The following is a 13,664-nucleotide window of genomic DNA, read 5'->3' as shown; positions in this document are numbered from 1 at the left end:
TTTTAAATATAGTTTTCTAAATTGTCTTAACACTGACAAATACATTAGGCGGCTGATTCATGGAATTATTTGCGCCAAAAAACGGGGATTTGTGCGCCATTCTGCCCGCAAATCCCCATTTGTTAAACAGGGATTTGCGGCCAGAATGGCACACAAATCGCTGTTTTTCGGCGCTAATACTTCCATGAATCAGCCCCTAAATCGTGCCCATTGATCATCTAAATAGTTATTGGCTTGAGCTCATCTCAAATGCAAACATCATGTGGTGTCCATTCCCTTTCGGCGCACCCCCCCTTGGGATGGCGTCACTCTGTAAAGGGGAGGGGCAGGGGAAAGAGTGCACATTCTGGACTGGGGACCCGATTCTGAGCGCAGGGTAACATTTGCGTAAAAAGGCAACATTCTCCCCTCCAGTTCTCAGTAGCACCATTCTAAGGCTAGTGGTGTTACCGTGTACTGGCCCATTAAGGGAAGGACACAGTGGGGGAAAACGTCACACAGGAAGTGACGTTTAGAGGGAGGAGTTGGGAGAAGAAGTTTAGTTCCAGTACGAGTTTGAATAAAGAAAGACTTACCATCCAACGCTGGCTCCACCATATTTCAAGCCACGCAGGGCGGCTAACAACTGGCGACGAGGTTCGTCCCAGCCAGCGGTCCTCCTTGCGGCACACGGGTGATCCCACCACGTGGCCGCTGCTGAAGACGGCGATCCTGTCGTCATCCTCCTTGTGCTCGCGGGTGATCCCACTGTGCAGCACGGCCTGCTGTCCTTAGGCCCTCCCCTGCCGCTCCGGCAGTCCTGCGTGCTGGCAGAGCATGCGCACATTCAACGATCCCGCTGCCCGACTCCTTCTTCCTCCAGCACCTCCCGAAAGGCGGCCAGCAAGCCTCCCACAAAGCCGCACCGCCACCCGCAGGGGATCAACCAGTGCTCCACACATCAGTGACCACGTGCACACACGCTGAACCCACACAAACCCAACATGAGCACGACATCCAGCACGTCAGCTGCTCAAGCTGACCAAAGCATGCCACCAGCGGCGCCGGTCACCAGATCCACAGCATGGCGCATGCCACCCCCCTTCTACATGACTCCCCAAGCTGACAAAGGGGCGAGGTGGGTTCAATGGCTAGAAGATTTTAACAATTTTATTGACGCTGCCGGAGAAGAAACGTGCCCACGACTGCGCAGCATGCTCATCAACACGGCAGGTAACGAGATTAAAACACTAATTAAGACCATTCCCGCAGCGGAACTCACGGATTTTACAAGCCTAATAACAGCCCTGAATAAAAGCCTTGTCATCGCTCCCAACAGGGAATATGAAAGATATATCTTTAATCAGTGCACGTAACGTATAGAAGAAACAGTTGACGAGTTCATCACGAGACTCAGGATAAAGGGTGTACATTGTCAGTTTGATGCATTTTCACTGGACAAAGCCATCCGACTAAGAGTGATCGAGGGATGTGTCTCGCCTGCTTTGAAGAAACAACTACTCAAAAAGCCCATCACTATTGAGGAGGTGAGTGAGATGGCGCGGATACTCCAGAGAGTGGATAAACAAGCAACGCACATGTCCAGCACTGCTGCCACCAAACAAGACAAAAGTGACCTCATTGCAGCGGTCCAGGGGACCAACAACAAGAACAACGAAAGGAAAGGGGGTTTCGGCGCCACAGCGACCCCAAGAATGCAGAGACAATGCTACAGATGTGGAATGACATTCCCGCACGCGGGCTCATGCCCGGCCCTCACGCAAAAGTGCGGAAATTGTGGTAGGGAAGGACACTTTCAAATAGTATGCAGAAAAGGCAGACCTTTTCCCACGGCTCGCTCCCCCAGCAATCCCTCCTTCAGACCACCCCAACGACCAAATCAGTCATACCAAGCCCGCACTTACCAACCTGGACCACGAAGATACGTCAGAGTGGTGGAGGAAGTATATCCCGAAGAGGAATATCAGCTGTACGAGACACAGGAACCCGAACCACACATACAAGACGAGTATGACGGACCACCCCCGCCCAGACAAGTGTCATACACAGCACCTCAAGGCTACGCAGACTATGATCGCGGCCAATATGACCCGCATAACCACAACGAATTTGTTAACCTCATATTAGATGATGAAGTGGCGCGGGAAGCACCCAAGATACAAGTCGAGATCTGCAACCAACAATTCTGCTTCTTAATCGACTCCGAGGCAACGGTTAACATCATGTTTGAGAAGGAATTTCAATAGTTACTTAACAGGCCTTCGCTGATTCAGACCACATCCAAAATTTACCAATGCGGCGCCGATACACCTCTATGCTGCATTGGGTCATTCAAAAGACGCCTCACGTTCGGGGGAAGAACCACAACCACCATAATCCACCTTATCAGAAGCCCGACAAAAGGGCGGTGCCTATTGAGCTACAAAACAGCATCACAGCTGGGCCTGATCAACATACTGGTCCACGAAGGTGATCTCATCAACTCGACCAAACCGCAAACCCCACAACAAGCTCAAATATGCCACATAAATCAATGGGCTCCCAAGCTCGCCATCCTCACAAAAGATGAAATCATAAAAGAATTACCTGACATTTGCCATGGCCTAGGCAAACTGAACGGCCCGTCCATCAAGCTACACATAGATCCAGAAATTCGCCTGGTGCCACAACACCCACGGAGAGTGGGATTTCACCTACAAGAAGCCGTCTCGAAAGAACTACATCAACTCTTGAGGGATGACATTTTAGAACCGGCAACCGGACCAACTCCATGGGTATCCCCCCTTGTAATCGTACGGAAGGAGGGCGGCTGGCTCAGGCTGCGTGTGGACATGAGGGTGGCCAACACTGCCATATAACGGGAACGGCACCCTGTCCAAAAATTGAGGACATGATAGTTCAACTAATTATTATTATTTTATTAATGTGATACAGTTTTAAACAAATGTAAAAAACTTTACACATATTTACATCAGATATCTAAAGTGCAAGAATACAATAAAATTCCAAATCTTAATAAAATCCTTAATACGATTAATTGATAATTAATTTGTGTATGGATTCAGGTCAAAGTCTGAGAGAAGATAGAGAGACATCCTATTCATATTCATAATTAAAATAAAACATTTCATACTTGCACAGCAAGAGTGTCATTACTTATCGGGGAAGGACCGCCTTAAGTTTGAATTCATGAGAGCAGCTGCCACTCGCCAGACCTGAAAGAGTGCTAAATGCAATTTAGGATTATAGGTGTTAACACACTGCTTCCAAAAATCTGCCTGATCCATATAGTCTATATTATGAACAAATTCGCCAAGATACTTTATGTACTCTGTTCTCAACCTGCAGCAACTCGTCAACACATGACGAGCCGTCTCAGGTTTGGTAGGGAGATCACAAATCCTGCAATATCTTTCTGCTAAGCTTAGCCCCAGTTCAGGGCTCTGAGTAGACAGGATCGGTAAGTGATTGAGGCGCATTAATAGAATAAACCGCCTCAGGTGTTCTGATGGGCACTGATTTAGATAGAGTTGTGCCTTTCCATAGGTATATAGCACAAATAGAATGAAGCTATAGCTTTTCAGGCTACTAAGATGATTAAAATTATTCTGCCAATCCCACAGGTTGAGGCGATTGCGCATGCTGGTAATCAGAACATCATTTTCCTGACCCCATTCTGGTGACCAGCTGATTTCTTCAGTCAAAGACCGAATCTGGCTTTCTAATTTAGCCTGTCTACCAGCCACACAATCTTCCTTAATCGTCAGAAATAGGTTGTTTGTTGGTTTATTATTGAGTCTGATATGGAATTCCATCCTCTTCCTTAAAACCATGGCTCTAAGGGAGAAGATTCCTAGCTGAAGTCTAATAATTGCCATGGGGATACACTGTGGAAGGCCGAGGATTTTTCTCCAGAACTTACCCTCTATCAGTTGTAGCCACCCTAGGTTCATATTTATCAGTGGGTCTAAACCATACGTCACCATAGGAGCCAAACATTGAATATATAACTGACGTGCTGCCCAAATTGAGAATCCACACTGTTCTTGTGTGAATTTATAGACTAAAGCTGTGAGTTGAGCAGCTTTTGTTTTACGCTCCTGGATACAAGTGAAATAGTTTCCTTTGCTATCAAATTCTACCCCAGATATCTATACGTATGCGTGTATTCAATTTCGATCGAACCCATCATCATTCTCGGTCTAGCCACTCTACCAGCAGTATATAACAACAGCTTAGTTTTACTATTGTTAATGGCTAGTTCATTGCTTTCTGCATAGCGCCATAGCTGATTGGCTGATCTCAGGATACCACTAAAAGTGTGATCCATGATCACCAAGTCGTCTGCATAAGCTAGAAGTGGGCAGTGGCAAGAACCTATCTTAGGGGGACAATTATTAATCCCTAGGAGACATTTGGGTATATCTGAAATAAACAAGTTGTACAATGTTGGGGCAGTAACACATCCTTGCTTTACTCCTCGACTCTGGGGGATGGGTTTGGTCACCGAACCCAGGTTGCCTAACCTAACTTGAACAGTATAATTAGAATGTAATAGCTCCAAGTAATACAATAGAGATTCAGGGCAGCCCAAATTCCTCAATTTGTTCCATAAAAGGGAGCGATTGACCGAGTCAAAAGCCGCCTTAAAATCTATATATAGTGCATATAGAGGGGGATTTGAACGGGACAGAGCCTTATTTCTCAGATAAGAAAATTTCAAAATAAGTGCTGCAAACAGTTTCCCAGAACAATCCAGCATAGATAAGAGCCGGTAGTTCGTAGGATCAGACCTACTACCTTTCTTGAAAACAGGCATGATGATGGCTGCCTACCAAGAAGTCGGTATACTACCTTCATGCAGTACCTCATCAAACAATATTTTCAAAAGGTTTGCCCAAAAATAGGGATTACTCCTCAACACCATATTAGAAAGGCCATTTGGCCCTGGGGCTCGTGAGGTATTTAATGCCTTAATTCTTATTTATAGATCCTCCACATAGACGGAGAAAGGGGGGATACAGGGTTTGCTAGCCGTGGGAATATAAGTCCCACAGCTGCTCCCCGTATTTCTCATTTTCAAAAAGGAGATCCATTTATCATACCCTATAGGATTAACCATGCTGGATAGGGTTTTCCCTTTCACTTTCCCCAGTATGGACCAGATTTTACGAGTGTTCTTACCACATAATGTTCTGACTGTATGTTGCCACCTCTCTACCTTCCTTGTGTTTTTATGTATTTTTAACCATACTTGGTAAGTAGTCTTCAGCTTTCTTATTTTGAGAGCTATCACCTTTTTGGGGTCAGGGCCATTTCTTATATACCTCATGTCTCCTCTAAGCTTGCGCTTCCTATCTCTAATCGCACGGTCGTATTTTAATTCGTTTGAAGCCTTGCCCACCATCAGGCCCGTTTTACGAGAACCGTGTAACTCAGAGAATTTACTTATCGAGTTTTCTATTTGTTCCGGTGACTTTTGCATAAACATATTTAGTTGTTCGATCCCCCACTCATCGGACGCCCTTGTGGCCTTTAGAATATTATTCGCTGACCAGGTAATACGATTTAGGGAGTGGTTGATTACGAGGTCTCCCAAATTTGCAAATGCAGCATTAGGGTGGCTGTGTCCCAATGATATTATCAGGGGGTCGTGATCACTCCATTTGTATTCGCTCACCTTCATATCTTTAACAATTAGCGCAATCTCTACACTAGTGTAGATATAGTCTAAGGTGCTCTCACTACTCCCATTCTTCCAGGTAAATTTACCGGGGCTATCATTTCTAGTTCGACCATTAATTATTTGAAGGTCCCAACATTCAAAGAAGCCCCTCCAGCACATCCCCTCTTTATCCGTAAAAGCCTGATTCCATATACTGTTGCTCGTTAGAAGCTGATTATTGCTTGTACCACCGCCACTGTTGATTCTACAGTTTAGATCCCCGGCCAAAATTACAAAATCTCTGCCGTTGGTTAATTTCCAATCGCTTAAAAGATTGTGCAGGGTATCTTGTATACTTTCTCTATACTTTGCGCCCGGGGGATTATATATATTTATTAATAATATTTCTTCCCATCTTGCTTTAATTCTGAGGGTCAGGGCAGCAGCACACAGATAGTTACTATCCACTGTAATCATTCTACTTTTCAATTTATTAGATATCCCTATAGCTAAGCCCTCATATGGTCGTCCACGTGTGCCTTTCTTAGCAAGGGTATGGTAAATAACATACCCGTCAATGGCTGTCTGCTGCAGCAGCCAAGTTTCTTGCAATACAAAGATGGGATATTTACTTATCATTGATAGGGAGCCCTTGTTGGTAAGAAAATGCTGATGACCATGAGTATTCCAACTTAGCAGGGTTTGATCTCATGTTTGTTGTAAAACTAGAGGCAGCGAATCTGCCAGCCATTTCAATGTATTTTGGATATCTGACATCTGTACTTTCTTTCCCGTTTTTTGAGTGGGTATACCACTCTTGTTTGGGGCTGGCGTTGGCTCAACGCTTGGGAGTAAGGGATCTTCCTTCTCTTTACAGGCATCTACTTCCACCCCCACTTGTAAAAGACATTGTTTATGAGATCGAATCAATTGAGCAGATGCCAAAACACAACAATGGAGGGCTGTAACATTGGGATTACATACAGTAAGTGGTTCCACAAAAGAGAAGTCTTCCGAGCGGATTACCCGCAATTGTGGAATCAAATGCAATTTATTCAAGACCTCCGTTCTTGTCAGCCACTTATCCCTCTTCTTTTGATTTAAGTTTTTAATGATACATATTTTACTTGTATTAGGGATGCCGATTACTGTTGTTTCCAATGGATTAGGAGGTCCCTTGTTGTCCACATTATGTTGTCTATCTTGGTTCAAGCATATAGTGTCCTCTTCAGCTAAGCTGGTAGAAAGGTCAGAGTTCGGGTCCTCTATGATCGTGCTGGTGATTTCCTGTGAAATATCCGGGATGATCCAGCTTGTTAGGGTCCCCATTCCTTTCTTAGCATTTTTCTTGGTTTTTCGCTTCTTGCGTTTTGATTTTTTAGCACATGTTGCAGGAACGTTGGTGGCAGGTAAAGGGGAGGCTATTTCAGCCACCAAGTTTTTTGAGGCTAGACGTCTTTGTTGCCGTCGCTGTTTTTTTGTCAGAGGTATTTCCAAGGCTTTCTCTATAGATTTGTCTAAATTGTCGGGAGCCATCTGTGGATCCAATCCCTCAGCTCCATTAGGGGGATGTTGATTGGGCAGATCTTGCCCCATGGGTGTGGTAGGATTGGGTAGCCCCAGCTGTATTATCGAGTTTGCGTGGATCCTCCCGCATAGTTTTAACAGTACTTTCATGGCGAATTGGAGAGATGTCACTGAGGCTTGCAGTTCTACAATGGCTAGGTTGTTACAGTCCTCGGTGTTTCCGCTGTCTCCCCTGTCCATGCGTTCCGGATCTTCAGAACTTATATAGAGATTTGGGGAAGTAGATAGCCGTTCCTCTGATAAAACCACTGGAGAAATAGAGGAAGGGCGCATGGAAAGGGAGCCCGATAAGTTTGATGTTGAATTGCCTGGTTGTCTTGGGCTAGCAAATCCCCCAGGCTTTTGCTGCTCCCCCTGAGCTGCGTTTAAAACCTGTGCCTCAATCACAAGTGGACAATCGTTTGATACCGTGGGGGGTTTGTTTAATGAGGCCATTGATTTTTGAATTGATAGGCAAAGATCTAGAAGAGAGTTATTATCAATATCATTGAAATTAGTGTTATCCGAGGAAATACTGTTATTATGTTGGAATGGTGGTTGAAAGTTGCTGGCTTCCGCTCCTGGTTTATCCCCAGCAATGGTTGCCTTGGTGTGGATTTTCCCAAACATAGCTGGAATAGTCCCTTTAATCGATCTGCCCACCTCCTCTCTAGGATTAATATTCTTATTTTCTTTCTGCGGTAGAATGTCACTAGGCCCTTCTTGGCCTTTACGTAGGTTATATCGAGTTTTATTCTGCCTTGTTTTGGCCATGAAGTTTGGTGGATTTAACCTCCCTTCTTCTTAAGAGGGGGGAGTGATGGTGAAATAGGTATAGCCGTGTAGGTGCTATCTCACTTAGATTATATCAGATTCCACAGTGTGTAAGAACAAGAGTACACAGGAACACTGTGTTTATAGGTATTTACTATAAATGGCTCACCTCCTCAAGTTCCAAGTTGGCAGTAGCACCACAGCACCAAACAGTCACGAAACAGTCGGCGCCCTTCACCCCTGTCGGGCTTAACGCCGCAAGGGTGGTAGCCTGGTCTTTTGGCTGTTCCCGAAGTCACGTGATCAGATCACGTGTCGTGCGTGGCTCCGCCTCCTCCAGGAAGCGTGTGGCACGGCTGACAGCGGCAAGAGCCGAGGAGCGACTCGCAGTGCCGGTCTATGGTCAAGGCTCCAGTCGATGCAAATTTCGCAGTTCCAGGTAAAAGCACAATTCACGTGGCGGGAGGCAGCCTGGTCTCTTGGCTGTTCCCGAAGTCACGTGATCAGATCATGTGTCGTGCGTGGCTCCGCCTCCTCCAGGAAGCGTGTGGCATGGCTGACAGCGGCAAGAGTTCAACTAAACAAGGCAGTCCTGTTCTCGAAGCTGGACCTCAATCAAGGGTACCACCAGTTGGTCCTCCACCCGGACTCGCGACCAATCACCACATTTGCATCCCATGAAGGTCTATTCCGTTACAAAAGACTCAACTTTGGAATATCCTCCGCCGCCGAAATTTTCCACGAGACGGTTCGGCAAATCATTCGGCCCATCAAAGGGACATTAAATTACAGTGACGATATCCTTGTTTTTGGGAAGACTTGACGGGAACATGATGAGGCACTATGAGCCACCTGTGGGGCATTACAAAAAGCGGGTCTGACCCTCAATGTGGAGAAATGCCAGCTCAGTAAGGCTAAACTCAAGTTTTTCGGACACATTTTCTTGGCCGACGGAATGACCCCTGACCCCGACAAAGTTGCGACCATCCTCCATCTGGAAAAGCCCAACCAAGCGGCAGACATCAGATCGTTCCTGGGCATGGCGGGGTACTGTGCTCGCTACATACCACAATTCGCGACCATCACAGAACCCCTGAGACGCTTGTTGCAAAAGGATATCCCATTTCACTGGACGGAGGAGTGCCAAGGAGCATTCGACGACATGAAACACTCCTTGGCGGAAGCCAGGAAACTAGCATACTTTGATCCGGAATGGCATACCGAAATCGTGGTTGATGCCAGCCCCGTAGGTTTGGGCGCGATCCTCGCCCAGACCAGTGGCCGGGACGCGCACCCACGCCACATGGTCGCCTACGCCAGCAGAGCTTTGGCTCCCCCAGAATCGGCCTACTCCCAGGCGGAAAAAGAGAGCCTTGCAGCTGTCTGGGCCTGCGAACATTTCCATCACTTTGTCATCGGCAAAAGGTTTTCACTCATCGCGGACCACCAGGCTCTCCTATCCCTGTTTGGCAACCAGCGAACCAAGATGCCCCCCAGGATCGAGAGATGGGGAATACGCCTACAAGAATATGACTTCGAAATCATCCATAGACCGGGGGGTGAGAACAACCCGGCAGATTATCTTTCGCGACACCCTGTTGGCATTCCGGCCCAGAGAAATGGAGACTCAGAATACATCAGCTATGTTACTGCTAATGCCCTGTCTTCAGCCATTTCCATCGAAACCGTAGCCGCAGCCTCGGCGGCCGACCCATCAATGGCCCTAGCCATCAGTCTGACACGTAACGATAAGTGGAAAGATTTCAGAAGAGCGGTCCAGACACATCCTGGAGCTAGTCGAGACGAGCTCGAGAGACTGGCAAGAGTACACGCGGAACTAGCGGTTCAAGATGACGTCGTTCTACTAAGAGGGTGCAAAATAGTCATTCCCAACACACTGCGAGCTGAAGTCATCAAAACAGCTCATGAAGGTCACAGAGGAGCAGAAAACACGAAGAGGCTGCTGTGATGCCATGTGTGGTTCCCGTTCATGGACGATATGGTCGACCAGTGGGTACGTAACTGCATAGCATTCCAATGCACCACCAGACCAGAGCCACCACTCCCCCTCAGAATAACAACAATTCCGGACCACCTGTGGGAACGAGTTGCTACAGACTTCTATGGTCCGAAGGATCTGGAGACTACCTACTGCTCCTGATCGATGAACATTCCCGCTTCGCCATAGTGAAGCGAGTGAAATCCACAACGTTCGCACATGTGGCAGCAACGTTTGATGAACTCATCAGTGAGTGGGCGATCCCTGACATGATAAAATCGGACAACGGGCCGCCGTTCATTGGCCATGAATTTGGCGTATTCGCGAAGCACATGGGGTTTCAACACCTGAAGGTAACCCCGATATGGCCCCAGGCAAACGGCATGGCCGAAAGGTTCATGGCCTCCATCAAAAAGACCATGCAAAAGCACGCCTCGAAGGGGCTGACCCCCATCAGGCGTTGTGCAGAATGCTGAGGGATTACCGGAACACGCCCCATGAAGCCACTAACAAAACCCCAGCAGAGCTCATGGTGAAGTACAGAGTCCGAACCAGGGTCGTAAACAATCCAGCGCTGAGGCCAAAACCAGACCCAGAGATTGCTCGAAGGGATGAAGCAAGGAAAGGAAAGGCACGCGAACAGACGGACCAAAGGAGAAGAACCCGACCCAAAGACTTTCAGATAGGGGATGAAGTTTGGGTGCAACAAACAGTACGCAAGAAGACAGACTTCTATTCTCGCCAGAGCCGCTCCAAGTCATGGCTGTAAAGGGGACCATGGTAACCGCAACGAACGATGGAAAATAAGTGACAAGGAACAGCTCGCTGTTCAAGCATGCTGTGAAACGAACGGAAGAAGAGCCTCCACCCATCGATCCAGACCCAGAAGAAGGTGACATTCGAGATGAAGAGTGGGTCCCCCTCGAGCCACAAGCTCTTCGTCAACCAAATCCCGCATCACAGGTTGACCGCGACCACAGCCAAGGGTCGCGAGGACAACCTCAAAGAACAATCAAGAAACCTCCAAGGTTAGTGGAGGAGTGTTGAAAGTTGAGTAGCAAATGAAGTTGTTGATACAAGGACAATGACATGTTATAGTTGCAAGAACATTTGTCCGGGGGTGTTGTTACTGTGTACTGGCCCCTTAAGGGAAGGACACGGTAGGGGAAAACGTCACACAGGAAGTGACGTTTAGAGGGAGGAGTTGGGAGAAGAAGTTTATTCCGGTACGAGTTTGAATAAAGAAAGACGTACCATCCAACGCTGGCTCCTCCATTATTTCAAGCTGTGCAGGGCGGCTAACAAGTGGAAAGATTGGATGGGAGAGGTCCTGCATTCCAGCTGCAAAAGGTGATAAAATCTCTCTTTGTGGGCCCAGCGTGTGCACCAGTTACATTGCGAACAATTCTAAAATGTCTGCCGCTTTTCTCATTTACGCAAGTGTCCTTAACCCTTCTGTAAATAAGACATGTGGTGCTGCAGGCTGAGAAATGCCTTAATTATAAAGGAAAATGTTTGCAGTGGATGTTAACGACATCTCAGAGGTACTGTATTTTAACTCCCTCTTTTACATGCAAAACCAGTGGTTTGGTAAGGATAATCCCCCTGCAGTGCCTGCCCTGTATTTCTAATACCTGCTAGTGCTGTAGTCAAGCCATAAATCAGGCACATGAAAAAGATGAGGCTTTTATCGCAGGCCACCCCATTCTCACTTTCACAGACTATGGTATTTTTAGGGAAAGTGATCTTCCTTCGTGGAAGAACACTTTTCTATTTTTGCAATCATTTCAGAATTGGGAGTGAGGAGAGCAGAGCGATCTGGCATATGTGGTGGGATGCATTTATCTGCTAAATCAGTGAGAGGGATTGGCGTCTGCGAACAACTATCGGAAGAGTTACATTGAACAACTCGTTCAACCAAGGAACTCTGTATTGTGAATTCTTTCTAGTTTGTGATATTTGCAATCAGGTGCAACATTGGCCATTATGCTGGCAACGAGTTTGGTTCAACATTATAAAGGAACAAAGGCATACCAGCCTTCAATGCTCTTAATTCATGAATAAAGTCAAAGTAAATACAAAGTGCCTCATTACAAGTACAGCGGTGTGGGTACAAACGGCAGAAATGCATCTGCAATTCCTTTACTGCCCCATTAGCGCACTGCCTTACTATGAGCTTGGTGGTGGACTGAAGGTTTTACCTCCAGCAGAGAGCTAGAGGTAAATCTAGCACTTTATTGCTGAAAATCGGCTGAATTATTGCAGCAGAATTACTGGTTGACGTAATTCTGCCGAAATCCCCAGGGTGTCATATGGCCTCCAGAAATAGTGACTTTCACCACCCTACCATCACTTGTAATCCCAAGGTAACTCCGCTGGACTAAGTGGCTTGGTGGTCATTTGACAGCTTTACAGCCGAATTACCACCCAACTCGTAATAAGGTCAGCCACGTCACTGCCAACATTTTTACTGTACCCTGGTAAACCTGCAACTGTATGGAAGCAGTGGCATAATCTATTCAAGAACTATTTAGACACTATGGCCTCCAGGCCAGCCAAGAAGAAAGTGATGAAGCTAAACAACTTGGGATTTGAAGGAAACAGAATCTTTGGAAGCATTCCGGCCAGCATGTTGTAAGGCCATGGGCCTAATTACAGTTTTGCTGGTCCGGTATAATTGCTGGTAATTCTGGCACCGGAAATTTTAGTGGACCAGCAAAACACAAGTTTGCCGATGGGGGCACTGATTTGCCTCCAGCCAAGAGCTGAAGATGAATCAGGCCCCTACTGGCAAATGAATGCCGGAATTACTGGAAACGGTATTACCGGTGCCTGTAATTCCAGCAATCCCCTCCATAGAGTCCTAATGGACTCCATGGAATGGGACTTTACTGTCCTTTCCGTCGCCTGTAGTAACCCTGTAATTCCGGGGTATCAGGTGGCGGAAACGGTAGGGGTAGTTTGTCAATATCCCACCGGAATTACTGGCGGGATACGAGCAAACTTGTAATAAGGCCGTTTGATTGGTGCGCAGAAGCTATAAATAGATCAGAAAAAAGCTTTGAGGAAAATGTAAATGAAAAATGAAAATGTAATGAGACAGAATACAATTTTACACCAGAAAACAAACCGCTTCTGTATCAACGGAAGATTTTGAGAACTGTTTCTCATGCAACTTTGCTGCCTTTTCATACATATTGGTCAAGGAAATGCTCATTATGCTCTGCTAAAACCGACATGCCAACCCTCGCGATTTAGGTGGGGGACTCCTGATTTTTCTGTCAAAAACGTTGCAATTTTTGATTTCCTCCTGCCTAAAATATCTCCAACCACAATGCAGTTCAATGGGGAAATTTCATTCTCCCACTTAACATGACAAAATCTTCATCCCCGGCGATCCAAACGTTGGCATGTATAGAAAGAATTAAAGATATAAGAAACATGTTACACTGAAGAATTCCACCTTAACCGTTCTTCTGGCTTCCTCATCACAGTGCTCACATAACTGAGGTGAAGTCTCCCATGACAGACCTTCGAAAATACCTTTTTGCACCTCAAAATGGAGGATTTCATAGACAGCTTAGCCCTTCCTCCATGTTTATGAATGTGTTGATTCTTTCCTCTAACCGCTCTAGAACTCCTCTCCCACTCCTTTTCTCT

General features: G+C 46.5%; 1 protein-coding gene across 3 annotated transcripts in view; it reads right to left on the bottom strand.

Moving 5' to 3' along the window:
* The window catches only part of IL1RAPL1 (interleukin 1 receptor accessory protein like 1), a 2,334,001-nt gene that overhangs the window by 739,496 nt on the left and 1,580,841 nt on the right, over positions 1 to 13,664 (bottom strand). The window lies entirely within an intron of this gene.

This window comes from Ambystoma mexicanum, chromosome 7p (assembly GCF_040938575.1).
Source record: "Ambystoma mexicanum isolate Mex_15411 chromosome 7p, UKY_AmexF1_1, whole genome shotgun sequence".
NCBI lineage: Eukaryota > Metazoa > Chordata > Amphibia > Caudata > Ambystomatidae > Ambystoma > Ambystoma mexicanum.
This window is presented reverse-complemented; position numbering and strand designations above follow the sequence as displayed.